Source organism: Ctenocephalides felis, unplaced genomic scaffold (genome assembly GCF_003426905.1).
Source record: "Ctenocephalides felis isolate EL2017-DRISC unplaced genomic scaffold, ASM342690v1 CF-g0.4_SCAFFOLD_01886, whole genome shotgun sequence".
NCBI classification, from domain to species: domain Eukaryota; kingdom Metazoa; phylum Arthropoda; class Insecta; order Siphonaptera; family Pulicidae; genus Ctenocephalides; species Ctenocephalides felis.
In genome coordinates this window covers 148,097,186-148,109,829 of record NW_020538040.1, presented here as the reverse complement: position 1 = coordinate 148,109,829, position 12,644 = coordinate 148,097,186, and the positions used below count along the sequence as shown (strand labels likewise).

Genomic DNA, 12,644 nt, shown 5'->3' with positions numbered 1-12,644 from the left:
AACTCAGGAAATAATAGTAATTTTGAAAAATCCTTTTAATGACATATTTTTGAATAACTAAACTTTGAAAATATGAAAAAAAAATTTTTCGATTTTGTCAAAATTCTACAGTAGAATACCCCCTTAAATAATATCTCAGTTTTCTAGTCACTTCTTCATATTCTTTCATTTTATTTAATTTTTTTTCAATCTTTCAATTGTATTTTACCGTTAACCATAGATCTCTTTGCCTTTTTTGTAATATATTAATTTGGAAGTTAAGCAATTATCACAATGTCTTAACATGCCTTCACTCTGACCTGTCTATTTTTGAAAATGTATGTAAAGGTAGCCGTTTACGAAATAGATTAGTGATAACGATTTTTAAAATATCTTAATGTTTCGCAAATTTAGTTTCGTCTTCTACTTAATTTCCAAATTAAAAGTAACTAGATGAAGTAACATTTTGCCTTTAGGCAAGTTGTAATAATCGGTTTAAACAATAAGGTTTAAGATGTAGCAACTTATAAAATTGTGACGATATTTTAAATTGATAAATTGATAAATTTTGGAGAAACGCGTCCCACAATTCCACATTTTGATGAACATTTATAATTAAACTCCATTTTGTAGTCTCATAACATAACAAATTATGAATATCAATATAATGAAATATAAAATATTATATTATCATATTCAATATTAATATAATATTTTAGCATGTTCGTTACGACGATGAATTTTATCATTATTCAGAGTTTTATCATTATCGTGTAAAAAATTCTACAATTAATTACGAAGAAACAACAATGCCGATTTTTACCAAAAACCAAAATCACCATGATTTTTTTTGATATTTTTTGAGCAGTTTGTGAAATTTCAAAAGCGTTTCTGGATTTTTGATGTAGATGAAAAGCTTTGCACATTTCTGCACTTTGCACAATTTGGCACATTCAGTCTAAAGAAATGGCTCGACCGTTAGGAATACTTAAAACATTCAGGAAACATATAATTAGCAAATCGGATTTTGTGGCGAAAACAAACTTCTCGTTCGGAAAGTTAGTAAAATAAAATTTTATTTCCAAAGTTTAAAATATTTTTGCATATAATTGTGAAGTGAAAGAATTCATAGAACTTATTTTTTTTCATTTTTACTTAGATAATGTTAAGTAATAATTTATATACTGTTGAGAAAAGTAAAGTGAATCAAAAACACATAATAACACAAATAAAATTTGAACTCAGATATCCCATTTTTTGGAGATAGTGATATTTTAACCCTCGGTAGCTGGAGTTTTAATATATATACTGTTGACAAAAGTAAAGTGAATCAAAAACACATAATAAGATCAATAAAATTTGAACTCAGATATTCCATTTTTTAGAGAAAGTGATGTTTTAACCCTCGATAGCTGATGCTTCGCGGTAGCTTTGTATGAATTATATTTCCTAATTTGAATCGAATTTGAATGATTCTAATTCTAGATCTACATTATCTTACTATTGGTATGTTGCAACATATCAAAATAGCATAACGAAGTTTTCGAATCTTGTGATACGATATCAAATTTATGAGCATGTTGCTCAAATATCATGTTTCTCTCTCTCTTGCAACAGAAAAGTCGTTCTTGAGATATCTGGAGAACAATACAACATATTTGTTTTAATTCCAGAACATCGTGTAATTGTATGATTATTTTTCTTTAATTATTCAATCATTTGATGTTATTTGAATTTTTTTTTTTAATCAACATCCCAATTACATATTATATTATTACATATTATATCATAAACTGTCATACTAAAATTATTCACAATGAATTTTATCTCTTGCTAATAAATTGCTTTTATCTAGCAAAACAATTTTTCATTAACTTAATTTCAATGATCGTTAATATTTTGATTTATTTTTTTAATTTATTGCGTTTGCTGGTACGATATTTAAAAAAATAATCTACTATCATAAAGTTTATTCCCTCTTGATAGTACGTATGTAATGTACTAATATAATGTTTCTATGCAAGAAATCAGGTGTTTCAAACGATCAGTTGTCAGCTTGTATAAATTTATGACTGCAATACTACATATTATACGCATCAATGCCAACCATTTCTATAAGGCGTATAATTTATTCAAACATGCATTTATATTAATAAATATGCGAAAACAATTGGTTTAGTTTTGCGATTTATTGTATGAATGAGATCAATTGTACCGTAAAGAAATAGGCGTTGAGGAAGGTTACCGAAGGTATCGAGAAAAATACTAGACGTGATAATTTTTTTTCATATTGTTTTTTTTATATGCCTGTTTCGTTCTATTATTAATTGTATTTTTTTTTTCAAAAATGAAATGACACAAATGAATTTGATTTGAAAATATGCTCAATTGCATAAACTTTTTTTTGATAATGTCATATAAAAATTTGTAGTACGTAATTTGCATAATCAATAAAACCAGTAAACAATAAATTAAGTATAAAGAAATCTTATAAATTCTTATAAAGAAGAATCAAAGAATCTTATAAATTTAAAAATCACGTAATAAAAAGTAATTAAAAACGCATTGCACTTTGAACTAATTTAAAAAAATGGATGCAATTATTATGGTTAAAATGCCTGCTGTTGTTTAAATTATTTAGTATTTTCAATTATGTTTCACTGCATTTTAATTAGTATCAAGTCGTTTGGAAATTTATTTCGTTGATTGCAATTTCATACAAAATTTATATAGGGTTTTAAACCTATTATTATTGTTAAAGGATTGTATGTAAAAAAACTTCTATTAGTTACTACCATACCAATTTAAGACGATGGAAATGTGTTGAAGGGTATGAAAATTTTTATCAATCTAGTTTCCAAGAATTTTCTTTGATCAAATTAAATTGTTTATGGCTAATTTTTGACTCGTAGAATTTAGAATTGAATGATGTATTAATTGCTAAAAACTCGGTTGCTGGTGTACAAGTTCTCATCTCAAAAAAAATCTAGGCTTTTAAAAGTAACCAATTTATCCTCATCTATTTGTTGTGATTAGTGTTCTACATATATAAAATCTATTCTGAAACCTCGCTAATAAAATAAACAAGTGTTAAATTTACTCGTTATATAATGCGGCGGATTACATCTACTAAATTCATTTTCTTACTTCAAAATCAAACTAATAATTAATGAATAATTCTTAAATACTTGTATTTAAATTGAAATCTGATTATTCATGTGATATGCATTTTGCTCAAGGATAAAATAATAAGTGCTTAGTGCATTGATAACTACTATAAATAATGGCAGTTTGCTAATCGTACAATTCTATATATCTAATTATATAGCTGATTTGTATTTAACTCGTAATTTAATCTAATCATAAAATATAATTAAGACATTCACTCGTTTCTGAAAGAAAATGCACATGTTACTCAGACCACATGTGTTCAAAATCAAATGGAAGAAGTTAATCGAAATATGTTCGTTGTTTATTTTCACACCTGATAAAATAATTTTAACTAGCAGACTAATCACTGATCGTTTATTCGCATTCTTCTATTTGTATGTTAATACATAAACTTAATAAAAACATGATAGATTGTTAATATTAAATCTGATAATCAAACTTTATTTTGTCTGTTTCTGAATAATTTCTTTTAGTTTCTTGAAAATTCTATTTAATATTTTTTTTATTAAAAGTTTGAATATTTAGATTGATATTAATTAATTATGCGATAATATGTTCAAAAAATTTAATTCCTATATAAAATTAATGCGTAAAGATATAACTATACACATTGTGATAGTATTGAGCCCGCTGTAGCGTAATAAGGACGTGTGCTAGCACAAACTAGTCCCAACCCCGGTCAGCACGATATCAGGCAGCGTGATATATTTCAAATTTAATCTCAAATGATAATCGCCTTAATTTCGTGGCATGCAGTCAAAAAAAAGTCATATAAAAATATGCAGTCAAAAATACTATTAAGCATAGTCATAATATGTCAGAAATAGGATATTGACAACTGCTGGGTTGCTTTTCAAACAAGTCATACAATAATATGTCAGAACAATTTCTGAATGTCCTTGTAATATGGGCAGGCTGTAAATGAAAAATAATTAAAAATAACATGGCGATTGTATATGCATTATATATAAGAAATATCGTAATGAAATCTATAACCTTTTTTAATTACCAGTTTTGTCAGATTTCCACATTTTGATCGAAACTTTTTCTTATTGTCTCGTTTGCGTTTTTGAATTATCGACTCCGAGTGTACAATGCTTATGAGCCTGACCTTCCTTCGTCTCATGTTGTAATTTTCACCAATAATAATTATGTGCTGTATATAATTTCTGTGAAAATTATTGATCATTATACGATTTATCGTGATTGGAATTTGAATAAAGAAACAAACAAAACATAAAAATGCATCGCGGTACAAAGTGCAAATTAGTTGACGGTTGTGACCATAAAATGCAACTAGAAGAAAGAAATTTAAAATTTATTTTTGTAAATGAAATATGCGTTCGAAACCCCTTTCAAATTAAGCTATAAAATGTAATAGAAATCAACAAAATTTATTAATTCCAATAAACACCATTTTATAATATCAACTAGCTCAAGAATATAGTAATTTTTAGAGTTATCACAAGACGTTTTTTAAAGATGCATTTTAATATTTTGGGCTCTCCGTGCATTAGTGGTTAGAGCTACGAGATTTCAATTTTAAAGTTTTAGATACGATACGCATCGGACAGTATGATGTCAAGCTGTAGTGACATCGGTTTTTACTTGGAAATATAGATAGCAATATGTTCCCAAATGAATAATATTTTATCAGTATTACAAAAATTATAATAATAAATTCATCAGATAGAGATTGGACAACCGTTTGGGTTGCCGATCTATAAAGCCACGTCGTTTAAAAAGTCAGCACAGCAGTTCATAAGTCTCGATAATTTCAAAATAATTCATCTTCAAGTCAACAGTATAATCTGAAATTGTCGCATACCTTCAAAAATATAATTGAAAATTGTTTTTTATCATTACTGAGATAAATTGATTTATGACTCAAATGAATTCTTGTTCTGCAAAAGGTTTTAGTCGTGTGTGTATGTCAGATCATTTATTAAAATTGTTTTAATTATTCAATTAAAATTGCTCGTTGCGATTGTACTGGAATATTCGAGGTCATTCTTTTAATTTGAAGTTCACAGGCTCAAGGATATTTTTTATTCTCAATGAAGAACTACAATTTAATTAATAAGGATACGCTTTTGAACGTTATCTAGCAATAATTAAAGCAATAATAAAAGACTTAACTGTGAAATCAATTTAATGTAGGAATTATGATAATGCATTCCATTGTGAAATTTTAGACAATTTCAGCCAAAATGCACTCCGTTATATTATTCTTTATGAAAGTACATATAAAATAGTCTTAATGTGGTGTTACTCAAAATGGCATGAAGAACCAGTGATGAATGTAATTTTCAATTTTAAGAAAATGTTGCGAAAAATGCAAATTTAATTTTTTAATTAATCTTTTTCTTAAAATACTAAACACTGGCTTTCGAATATGGAAATTTCAACAAATTCAGAAATAATGGTTATAATTGCATTGAATGATGCAACTTCTTAAGTAGTGTAACATTTGATGAAGTAAATTTTTGTTCGTTTCGCACGTGCTAGTTCAAGTTGATCACGACTTTCGCAGCCGACAATCCCTTTATTGTTTTAGATCGTTGTACAATACTATGAATATTTCAACATCGCGCTTCTACGTGAAATTTATTCTCTATGTGCAGGTGAATGGCTCGTAACAATTTGTCAGAATAAGTTCACTTTTTGAGTGAATTGGAGTTTTCTAACTAATGTCAGATTTATTATTTATATTGTTCATTTAGAAAAATCAAAGTTAAAATACGTACTGACGAAATATATTACAATATTATTACACCAGTAATATCTTCTAGTCGTACATACTCTTATATATAGTAAATTGTATTTCTTTCAGAGATTGGTCTCAACATGTTTGATTCATATGTACTAAATGAAGAATAAATATTCCAAATGTTTTAAAATAATTGTAATATTTTATATGTTAAAAATTGTTAGGAATGCCTTCCTAACCACACAACAAAGTAACGGCATATGGATAAATATTTTCTAATTTGGGTTGTTCTTAGTCGTTATTAGTTTCTTTTATTAGTTGCGATTTTAGAACTAGGTGTTCTATCGTAACCTAGTATTTTTTCCTAGAGATAACGTTTATTTAATGGTTTTTTGTATATCGAAGGAAATGCGTTCATGCATCCTCGACTGGTCTTTTGTCTGGGTATGTCGGACTCAATACCTCTGGTTGTTTCTCTCCACTTTATGGGGGAAGGATCTAGAATGCTATAATTCTCGATCTGAAATTATACTTCTCTTTTAATAATTTTTATTCGCTCTTCTTCTTTGTACATCTTACTGTAGAAAAGAGGAGATACATGTATTTTTTATATTCTTCGAGAATTGTATGAAATGACTTTTAAAATTATTTTTCAATTAACTCTACTATATTAAATTCCAATTAATATCACAATTCGATTTATTTTTCATAAAAAACAGAGTTTTATAAAATGTTCGGCCGTGTGTAATATATTGACGTTTTGAAATTTTTATTTCATTTTTCAACCATAAACAATTTTTTATCAAAGAAAAATCGAAGAAAACAACTACTACTTGTCAGACCCACCTTACTAATTTCTTTAACTGCAGAAGATGTGATATAAATTTGTATTATAAGAGATTATATACATAATCGTTTAGAATTTTATGTAATGGCTTTTAAAGTTATTTTGCATTTGTCTTTACTATACTCTATTTCAACTAGTATCACAATTCGAATTTTTAGAAAATAAATAATAATCTGATTTTTATACAATAGGCTCCGTTCAAGTATTACGTAAGCACTATAGGGAGGCGGGGGGTTATTTATTTGCTTATTTTGCTTATTTTGGGTAAGAAATTTGCTTACTTTTGCTGACAAAGGGGAGGGGTAAATAATTGTAAGAAATCTGCTTACGTAATACTTGAACGATCCCATATGGCAACATGTTTATTTAATACATTATCTAAGTTTTACTAGGTTTATTTAGCAACATGGCAACAGCTATAAATGCTATTATTATTTTAATATCTAATTATTATTTTAGACAAAAATAAAATATTTTTATATAAATATCACTTTCTCTATTTTGTAGTGTTTGAGATATTTTCTAGTGTTTTGTTTGAATATGCAATTTGAAACGATGGAATACGTTTGGTTTTCCTGTTTTTGTAAATATAATTATTCGTATAGCAAAAGAAAGGTCAGGTTTTTTAAATAATGTTGAGGTTGATGCATTCTTATTTAATTATATGTTGCAAATATTTTTGATTCTAGATCTATCTTCTATCGCAAATCTAGATGTTCAATTCAGATAGTGGGTTGAATGCTGAATCTTTTTGTTAAGTGTCGTTATTTTCAATTCGAATTTTAATTTTTTACTTTATTTTTGAAGAAGGTTGTCGTTAAAATATAACAAACATATTTACTAATATATCTATTTTCACATTTTAATATCTGTGTTAGATATTTGTTGTTCAGATATGTGACTATTCTGTCTCACGTTATCAAATAACGTTCCACCTTAACTTGATAAAAGTTTTGACAATTCATTTTCGTATCTTTTGAATTATGTAAGATGTTTGATATGGCTAGATAACACATGTAAATATTGGTTCGCTTTAACCTAATCATCTCATATTTAAATCTGTTCCAAATAATTGATTTGGAATCCTACCGTTTTTTCAACCGATTATGGACAGGTCCAGCGGTCTAAACCGAAATGGGTAAATCATGTCATTAATTTATTTTATAGAGAACGAGAAAGTTCTGTACCCAGTTTTACTAATCTCAATTAATAATCTTTTCTTAAATCTTAAATTATTTTTTGTTAAATTGCAAATTTAATTTATCTTCATAAACTATAGAGAGAGATTTCATCTCCTTGTATAATAATTAAAAAAAAAGATTACACAAGATGCATCCACTTGACTCGTTATAACTATAGTCGCTATAGTTCTTAAAAAACCGGTGCATCGTAATTTTCTAGTGTCATTTTTTGTATTATTGTTTAGAAATGAAAAAAATTAAATTACGCTTTCATCTTTCATTCAGAACGGATTGAGTTATAAAAAGTACCGACAACGTAGAAAATTTTATGATATCTAGAGGTCAGTGTACGTTTAATTGTCGGAAATAGAAAAACAAATAAGATGTCGAAATGATGAATTTGTAGTATATACGAAACTATCAAAATAAATATAAAAAAAATGTCGTTATAGAAATATAATCAAATTGTCATATCTCTATTACTTAAAATTTCTAGAATATGTTCAAAGTTTGCAATGCACTAGTCGAATATTTTCTCTATTAAACACAGGGTAATTTTTTTGGTATACTTTCTGGTTAATATTTCTATAAAATTTATTCACTGGTTGTTTTATTGTTTGCATATTATAAGTAAATCAAGTATCTTATAATGACGACATAAGATGTGAAAATTTTTCTTAATGAAGATAATATAATATATTATTACTCGAGTGCATAGTTTATACTACTGAATTTATGTATACTTTTAATAGAAAATGAAATTTACTTATTTTTTAAAATGAATAATTAAATGAAAAGTTATCATAGCTGTTTGATATTTAGTTTGATCTTAGCTAATTTTTATACATTAATCTTACAATTTTGACTCACTAAGCTACCTAGTCGTATTAATAGGAGAAAAATATATAGGTATGGGCTATTATTATTTTGTACCAGGGGCGACCTAGGGGCTATTTGTAACAGGGGTAACTAGTAACGGGTGTTTTTCAATAGAGATGAAGAAAACGAGGGAAATAAAGAAAAGTGGTCACATAAGCACATGGGCAGTTATACAAATTATAGACAGATAGGCTGGCGAAGCGAAGCGAAGAAGTAGACAGGTAGACAGGTAAACAGTTGGACAGGAAGATCATATATAAAACAAAAAACATTGATGTTCATGCAACTTGCTATAGGGCAAAATACCACTTACAATTACATAATTTTATAACTGCACGATTTTCAAAGGCCTAATGCATTTGGGGTTTGTTTGACTATCAACCTTATTATATCACCATACGAAGTTTCATCAAAATCCCAGAAAAGTAAAGAAAGGTTTTTGACAGTGAATTTACATTAGAATTTGACTTTGTGTTAATTTAATTATTTACATTGAATACTTACTGTCCGCGTTATATCTAAAATAACATTTTCGAAAACAAACAATAATGTTTAAATAGCCAAACTCTAAGATATGACGTATAGACTTACTAGTATTTTCTTCTATCCTAATCTGTTTGCTGATTCTGTAAATATATTTAAATAATAAGAAAAACATAAACTAAGACATATTAACACTGGTGTTCATAGACTTATTGCTTGTTTTATATTCGCATGTGTCGGTCTATTTTTATGTTTTTCCTGCATTATTCAAAATTGACCGTTTTTTAATAGGTGTCTTCGCCGTAACTTTGTCCTGGCTGAAGGCCAAAAGACACATTATGTCTGGCAAACAAACCACCGGATATTTGAATACGGCTTAAAAAAGAATAATCACAATAACGATCATACAATAAAACTAACTAATACAAGAATTGACTTTTAATTGAGTGTGAATTTCATTTTGTATACTTCTGAGAATTGATTTTCGATTGGCGAATTTCTTGTTTACCTTTCTTAGTAACACGTTAGCGTATTTTTTATCGTATTTTACAAATCGCATTATCTATTTTGTGAATGGTCAAACATATATCAAGTTAATTAGCGTAATCGATGGATGATAAGATAAATATTTTACGAAAATATATGCTTTACTTGAAATCAATTATAAAATCTTTGTAAATATTCTAGTTCACTTGCAGTTGAAGAAAATTATGGGTAATTACAAAGTCGAAATCTAACACTTAATGAGGGTATCTGGTAAGGCAATTGATTGAAAACTATAATTATAAAAAATATAATTGCGTTTTACAATTTAAATTCTATATGTCTACTTATATACAACATAATTGGGAAAGGTACATGATAATGCACGAGTAGAATTCATTCAAGAAGTACTTATTCGTTCTGTGATAGAAAGACTGTCGATGAAGGATTGAATAATTTGATCACAAACTGCCAAATCAAAGTTTATTTTATCATAATTATATGACTAATGTTTTAATGCGAAAAAAGTTTATATAGTGGTTGATAACTTGAAATTCAGATTGGTTCACACAATGTGTAGTCATTCTGTCAAACTGTAGTCATCAAGCAGAAAATGCAAACTATAAACGCTTCTTGTATTCTTGGATTTTGTGAATTTGTGTTACAGTAATTTTAAGGGGGTATTCTACTTTAGAGGCTTGAATTTTATGCGATTTTTGAAAGACCGTAACAAAAAGGCAAACAAAATATTTACTATATTTTCACGAGTCAATAATGTTCAGAGAATATAAAAAAAATTAATTCAAAATAGTCAAAAAGTTTTATTTGAATTAGGTAATTAGGTAAATTAGATAAAAAAGTTAGAGGGCTCAAAAAATTGGCACCTGACCATACTCATGATTTTAGCCTTCCAAATAATTTGAAGAAATATATATATATATATATATATATATATATATATATATATGTATATATATCATACATATACAGGGTGTCCCAGAACTTAACGTTAAGCCGAAACAGGGGCCAGTACTATCATATTGACCTTAACTGTCCTGTAAAAGTTATATCACGTCGTTTGTAAATAAAGAGCTTTCAAGTTCAAAGCTTTGATGGAATTATGACCATTTTTCTGTTTTTGGAGTTATTTTTTATTAATTTTGTTCATTTAAACTTTGGAACCGTAACCGTTAAATACATTTCTAGGACTGCAGCAAAAAATAACACAACTGCCCCAAGTTTTTAAGAATTAAGACTTTTGTTGAACTATGAATTTAAAATTATCAAAATCGGTCGACTTTGAGAAACTTTTCTTAAAAAAAAAAATGTAATTGTGTTGGCAAGTTTTATTAAAAGTTGGCGCATTAAATCAAGATTGTAAGATAGTAAAATATTTGATAATTTTATTCTTGAAAAATTTCGAGTAAAAAAATCGAGTAAAAAAATATGTTTTGTGAAAAAAATATTGCTAGTTAGGTGTTGGTGAAAATGATTATCTTTTTCTCTAACATGTGTGTGCTTGTGTATATACCTTGTACAGAACATGAACAAAGTTCCTAGCCGGTTATGATAATGAAATTAAGAAACGAATATTTTTTCAAATGAAACATGAGGCAAATTAATGAAGAATCTTTGACTACAACCTGTGCGTGCATCAAACAGGTCTCTTAAGACGTTGTACATAAATTTCAAACTCGGATTTCCAGCGCATCGATTACCATAATTTCGTTTTTATATCACATTAATATCTAGAAAATTATATTTGTATAATTAACGTCTTTTCATATAAAGCGAAAGTGAAAGTATGCATAAGTTTTTACTTAGTTGATGATTTTTATATCGTGATCATAAATGTTTTATTTATATTTGCGTTTATGTAATTGCGAGTGTAATTATTGTTGATTTTATGAATAGTTTATCTTTTTTATAATTTTGTAATAATTGTTTGCTAAGTTTTTATCTTCCATTGTTCATTGTGGGAATCAGTCGTCTTCGGAGCCTTTCAATCAGTCAAAGTCAGTTCTGACGCATGATCTCATATTTGTCATTTCATAACATCCAATTAACTGGATGATCCAGAGAATTTTCTGACTTGTTTAGTTTTTTTAATTTTAATATAAAATCAGAAACCGTAGTCTCTGCTAATTCGAAACAAAACATTTCAAAACTTACAAATTTTATCGAATAGACTATTCTTTTTTAATAGTAATTAACTAGCTGTAGGTCTTATAACGATAAATTAAGGCAAAAATTAATATTAGAATTGAATGCTTAATTTGATATTGATGTAATTGGTATTGGGTATTATTTTTCTTCAAATGTCTATTTTGAGGATTTTCTTTTTGACCCTTTGTGGTTTCATAATTTTCTAAAAAAAGAGCATTCTAGAAAATGGCAAGTAGTAAGTTAAGAAAATGATATGAAAGCCAGTGTTATTTAACTTATATTGAATATTTTCCATAATGGGCAATCTTACAGGGCATATCACAAGGGCTATTGGATAAAATTTGGAAAAGTATGAAGCAGATATTGGTTACAATATACGATTATTCTGATTATTTTCTGTACTTTTCTTTTCAAAATATTTAAAATTATTATTATTTTTAATGATAATAAAATATAAAAAAGCAAAGAAAAACTTTGCTTTGCTTTTACTTCACGAAACTACGCTGTAACATATAAAACAAATTTTTTTATCCCATAAACTTTTTATCATTCAATTCAATTTAATTACTTTATTTTATTATACCTAATGCCTTTATTAATCAATTTGCCATTATTCACAAGATTTTATTAATATCAACAATGCTCTCGCAGTTTCCTCAAAAGTGAGGGAATCTTTAAAACAATTGCATAAATATTTTGTGATATAATAATGGTATAAATATTCTTCTATTTATATAAAAGTGCA

The 12,644-nt window shown here is 27.1% G+C and overlaps 1 protein-coding gene across 1 annotated transcript in view; it reads left to right on the top strand.

Moving 5' to 3' along the window:
- Positions 1-12,644, top strand: part of LOC113376949 (ankyrin repeat and sterile alpha motif domain-containing protein 1B-like) — a 66,533-nt gene that overhangs the window by 11,726 nt on the left and 42,163 nt on the right. The window lies entirely within an intron of this gene.